Here is a 6000-nt window from a genome sequence, read left to right as displayed (position 1 = left end):
CGCTGGGTCAAAATCCTAGAACTCCCTGCCTAACAGCACTGAGGGAGAACCTTCACCTCACGGACTGCAGCAGTTCAAGAAGGCGGCTCATCACCATTTTCTCAAGGGCAGTTAGGGATGGGCAATAAATGCTGGCGTTGCCAGCGACGCCCACATCCCATGAACGAATAAAAAAAAACTTTCCAATGCCATGTTTCACACAGCATGGGAAACACTTTGAAACAGCGTTAAAATCGCTTGCCTTCATTGTTAATTGGATTTATGGACATTTCTAGTACTTTAAATACTTGATTTATTGTTTTAAATATCGTCACACCGGCTTTGGGAATGCCACGCACACCCAGATGACTCTGGGTCGTGTCTGTTCTTCGGCAGGTTGGAGCTGGGATTCCTGCCCTCTCCAAAAAGAAACGATTTTCTTTGCCTCCTCGCCCCCAAGTACCCGCAGATTTCTTTTAAAATTGTGCCCCTGGAGTCTTTTCTACAAACATGGGAAAAAAATCTAAATCGGCAAACAAAGCAGTCTAATTTTAGTCAGAATGCAGTTAATCAATTCAGCATCTGTCAGATCTTAAAGAAATATCCTCATGTTGAATGATCTTAGTGTAGACCAAAAAAAAGTTATTTTTCAAATTTATTACCTTTCTGTTGCATCCTCTTACACAAATTATTACTCTTTGAAATATTTTAATTATTATTTTGTAAATTTCCAGTGTAGATAGGAAGCTATGATTATGCACATACTGTGTAATTTCTGAACACATTTTGTAATAGTAAACTGGATTTAATGTAGCTTTACAATCTATTGTGCTGCAGTAAACAGTGACCTCCTATTTGAAACAAAGCAGAACACTGAAAGCAAAATGTAATTATCTATCCACTTTTTTCTAAATGTCTAATTGCAGCATTAATAACTACTGTCTGAATTTTGAAGTACAGTTCTATTCAGTGGGATTTTTTAATGTCTAGAACCGAGAAGCAAGTGATCAATGTCATGTGTGCTTTAAAGGATTGAGAGGAGTCAATCTGAACATATTTATACTGCCACTGCGGCAAGCTGGAATTTCACAGTTCTGATACTGAATACTATTTATAGCTGTTTAATTAATGATGTTTGAAAGAGAGAATAGGAATTTAGAAAGTTTAAATTGTGAGGCAAAATTAATTTTCAAAATGAGGCATGTAGATTGGTTTGACCAGTAGCAACGGAGCTACTTTCCCTTGGGCCTTAACTTGAATCACCACGCGTTGATACTGAAAGAACGAATTTGATTATTCTTTTGAATTAATTCACTTTCTACGTTTTAATACTGCCCTGGAGTATTTCCATTTTTCTACCTTATCTTCCTACATAGAAACTGTTCAAAGTAGACCTTTCAATCAAACTGATAAAAACTGGGCATTATTTGCATAATATACCCTTACTTTAGTAATGGCCTAATATTGTATCATGATTTTCAAACAATTAAAACAGCAATTGAAGGAATGGGAGAAATGTGTGAAGCATACAGGAGAAATGTTATACCATTTGTTTTTCCAGCTGTTGTGGCTTTACAAAATAAGTAAATGTAAACAGCAGGAAACACAAATACACAGGATTGAAATTGGTGGTTGACAGGAAGCAGAATGGGTGGCAGGAGTAGCCGTGAGCTTTGTTTCAGAGCTTGTAAGAGGCTTTGGCATAGTATCAGACTGCTGGGAAAGCCACTCAGCAGGACATGGAGTATCCACTGGTTTACTATTGGCTGTGCTTTCCAACTCAGGGCAAACTTGTTTGACTCTTACGATTTTTTTTAACTCTCAATGTACTATCTTGTTTCTATTTGACAAAAAAAATCTTTCAATCAAATATTCCTTAATTTATATCACCAATTTAATATCATGGTGGAGTTATAACTTTTTATTGATAAAGAAAGTGAAATATCATGTTTCAAAAAATGACTGTAATTTTAATGGTCGTATAAACACATTTGTCGTTTGAAACATTTCAAGTGACATCGTACTGGATCTTTGTCACAACACATGTATAACCTATATGTTTAATACCCTGTGAGCATACTAGATCACAACGGAAAATTCTGAATGTGTATCGTTTGGAAATTAGTATTTTAGTTTTGACACTTTAGGTTGGGGAAGAGTTAATTCTCTCTTTATGTGTGAGGACTGTGCCTGGTAGAACTGGAAACCCCATAGTTATTCATAACACATGACTATCAAAGAACCAGTTTGGGTTGGGGGAAGGGGAGCGGAAGCCATTTCAGTACTTCCCGTTTCTTAATAAAGTTGAGCCTTCATGACTATTTAATATCCTTGAACTCAATGTTGTGGTTTATATAGGAAATTAAAAGGCATTTTCAGTGATTATATGGTAGCGGGGCAAAATTGCTTCCTTTTAAGTATAATTTTTGTTTGCTGTTAATATCATTGATATTAGATGATGTTACTCAATATTTAGATGACAAAGTAACTTCTTTCCCCTCCAGAAGCCCCCCCCTAAACAAAAACAAAAAACAAAAAAGTACTTTCTAATTGGTTATGATTAACTCTGTGGGCTGAAAACAAAATCTTGACAGGAACCATATTCAAGTGGATTTTTCTTGTTACCAGAGTTATTTAGAATTAAGAACATTGGTTTGGTTAGCTCATTCCTACCATTTTAATAGATGTAGCATACTTTGTATATCACAGAAAGCATGCGGGTTGCCTTAGGAAAGTAAGGACTCAGCAAGAAGAAAGCAGCTTATATTTAATATTGATGTCCTAGGAGTACGATCTCTGGGACATTACTCGTTACTGAAGCATGGGGTGTGTGCATCTCTTATGAAAGCAGGTCTTTGATTCATCAGCTTTTGGCTGTTTTTCATGGACAGTAGAAAGGGGAAAAAAAGTTTTAAAAGCCAATGAAATACAAAAGTAATGCTCTTTGATATATTTTTTACGTGCCTGGTTTTAGTGTGAACTGTATGAATTCTCAACTGTGTTTGCCTGGTAGAGTATTATTACTTTTTGGGGAGAAGGGGCATGGTTCAAAATTAAATCAATTTTCCCCTAAAGGTCTACAATGGCCCTGTCTTTCAACAGTAGGGGGTTTAATTTCCTCTGGTGGTGCACTGGTGAACACTATTGAGTAAAATTCCTTTGTGCTCTAAAACAATCGTTAACCTGTTTAAAATAAATCGGTTAACAACTGCATTAAGTGCATCAAAAGAATTTCACATAAGCTCTTAAGCAGTGTGCTACCAAAGGAAATTAAATCCCTATAGGCCCACATAATTCGGTGTCTCCAAATTTCTAACATTGTATCAATTTGCATACTGTAACGAGGCGCCTGCCGAAAACGGATGGGCGCCTGGGTTTCCCTTCTTAAGATCCTACACAAGATGGCGGCAGGTGGATCAGGAACATAACTGGGGTGGTAAGGTCGGTGCCCCACTTACATCAGGTGGAGCAAGTTAAAATCGGCCCCAGAATGGAATGGCTGCAATCTATGATTGGTGATATAGTGCAATTTTTGAAGTGGGTATATTGTACATCACAAACGGAATTTATTTTTGGGGGGGTGGCCTCCAGAAATTTTTGACACTTTATTTGGTGCATTTTCCAGCATTTCGGTCCAGACATTTTATATGTGTGCAAAATACTTCCGGATGTGCTTGTGGCTTCACATTGGAGATTATTCCCCACTAAGCTGGACCAAAAATTATAACACTGAATCATGTAAGTTGTGGTCATCTATTGGTAATAAAATAATATACTTGTTTCTTGATTCTTTCTCATTATACCAATTAATTTTTTTCTATCTGGAAATTACTGGTGCCAATATTAATCTGATAGTCCTCCATCCTCCATTTTAACGCAGGTGTTATCCCATTTATTTTAAATAGATTAACACCTCAGTTAAAATAATTGACAACGGATGTTACACAAATGTATTAAGCATTCATCCACCAACAGTAATTTCTAGGCTATCTTCTTTAATAATATAATATTATAAACTATAAAAATAGCTCTTCATTCTGCTAACTGCCACCGAGCCCATCTTTATCAGAAGGTGGCTCCCCCTATTGCGTTGACCTTGTGTGATTTGTCTTCTTATGCTTCTGGAACCAGGATCTTAGCCACTAAAAATAAAAACTCTTTGTGTACCCTCAATTACATGCTGCCAAAAAGTGGACAGACTCTTGCCTCCAGAAGTTAAAAGTGGGTATGCCCGAGTATAATGCCAATACACTGCTGAGGGTAATGTAACTCATTGTCCTCAGTCTTTTTACCTTCAAGAAACAGGAAACAAAGTGCAGGCCTCTTCTACAAGAACTTTATACATTTGATAACTATTTGTTTTAGGTCTTACATTTTATTTTTGCCCAGTATATTTTTGTAACATAACTATATATATTTTTAAGAGTGCTGTTCTTCTTTCTTGTTCTAGCCTGTCCCTGACACTTCCCACATGTGTAGGTTCCTACTGCCATGAAGCCACAGCATGGATGTAGCACAGGTAACAATGGGCTTGGCTTTTTTTCTCTTCTACCCACCTGCTGGATGCAGAAATTTTATAATTCTATTTCAGAACTAGAAAAAGTAAAACATGCAAATCTCCAGCAGCATCTCAAAGTTGAACTCAATGGCTACTGTCTAGAAGCCATCAGTTCCAATACTTGATATCAGTGAGAAATGATAAATCTACTATCAGAAACATCTCAGAGTTACTTAAAGCTCCATTTTGAGGAATGAGACAGAAACAAAGGATTTTCAATTTCACCGCCTGGGCAGTAATGTGGTGAAGCAGATCGTCTCGCCCTCTGCCAGCCCGATCGCCCAAATGTTCATCATTTTTTGCATGAAGACATCTGTTCTAAATTGGCCTATTTTCAGTTTAATTAATACACTCGTGTTCTACTCTATTGGCTTGCCATGCTTTTGATTGACCTTTAATGCAATATATTTATAAGAACATAAGAAATAGGAGCAGGAGTAGGCCATACGGCCCCTCGAGCCTACTCCGCCATTCAGTAAGCTCATGGATGATCTTCGACCTCAACTCCACTTTCACGCCCTATCCCCATATCCCTTGATTCCCTTAGAGTCCAAAAATCTATCGATATCAGTCTTGAATATACTCAACGACTGAGCATCCACAGCCCTCTGGGGTAGAGAATTCCAAAGATTCACAACCCTTGGAGTGAAGAAATTTCTCCTCATCTCAGTCCTAAATGGCTGACCCCTTATCCTGAGACTATGCCTGTCAAGCCCTTCAGAATCTTATATGTTACAATGAGATCACCTCTCATTCTTCTAAACTCCAGAGAGTGTGGGCCCCTTCTACTCAAAATCTCCTCAAAGAACAACCCTCTCATCCCAGGAATCAATTTAGCGAACCTTCATTGCACCGTCTCTAAGGCAAGAATATCCCTCCTTAGATAAGTATATCTAAACTGTACACCACCAAACTGTTTCTATAACTTTATCCTCTCCCAAGTCACCTCTTTATAAGGCTAAACATACGAACATACAAAAATGTTGGATAGGAAAAGACCAGCTGGTCCATCTATCCTGCCCAATACAGTTGTAATGTGTTATGCAGCACATCAAGAGACTCCTTACCCTAGGTGCCATATAGTTTCCTGGGTGAGGCAAAAAAACAGATTACAAAAACCAAGGCCAATTTCGGAAATCAAATCTGGAAAATTCCTCTCCAATCCCTCTAAGCGATTGAAACTCGTCCAGGAGACCATATTGACCATGACTTATATTATGTTGTACACACCTCTTGTATGCAATCTCCACTTAAGTCAGAAACTGGTCCAGTTCTCTCTTGAAGGCATACAGTGAATTAGCAATCTCACACAAACCGGCAACTTGTTTCATAGGTCTACTACTCTCTGGGAAAAGAGGAACCGCCTAACATCTAATTTCTTTCTTCTCTTCTGTAATTTCTATGCACAACCCCTGGTCCTCCCCAACTTATCTAATTGAAATAATTTGTCAGTGTGCACATAA

This window comes from Heptranchias perlo, chromosome 13 (genome assembly GCF_035084215.1).
Source record: "Heptranchias perlo isolate sHepPer1 chromosome 13, sHepPer1.hap1, whole genome shotgun sequence".
NCBI lineage: Eukaryota > Metazoa > Chordata > Chondrichthyes > Hexanchiformes > Hexanchidae > Heptranchias > Heptranchias perlo.
The sequence above is the reverse complement of the archived record's forward strand: the minus strand, read 5'-3'. Positions refer to the sequence as shown.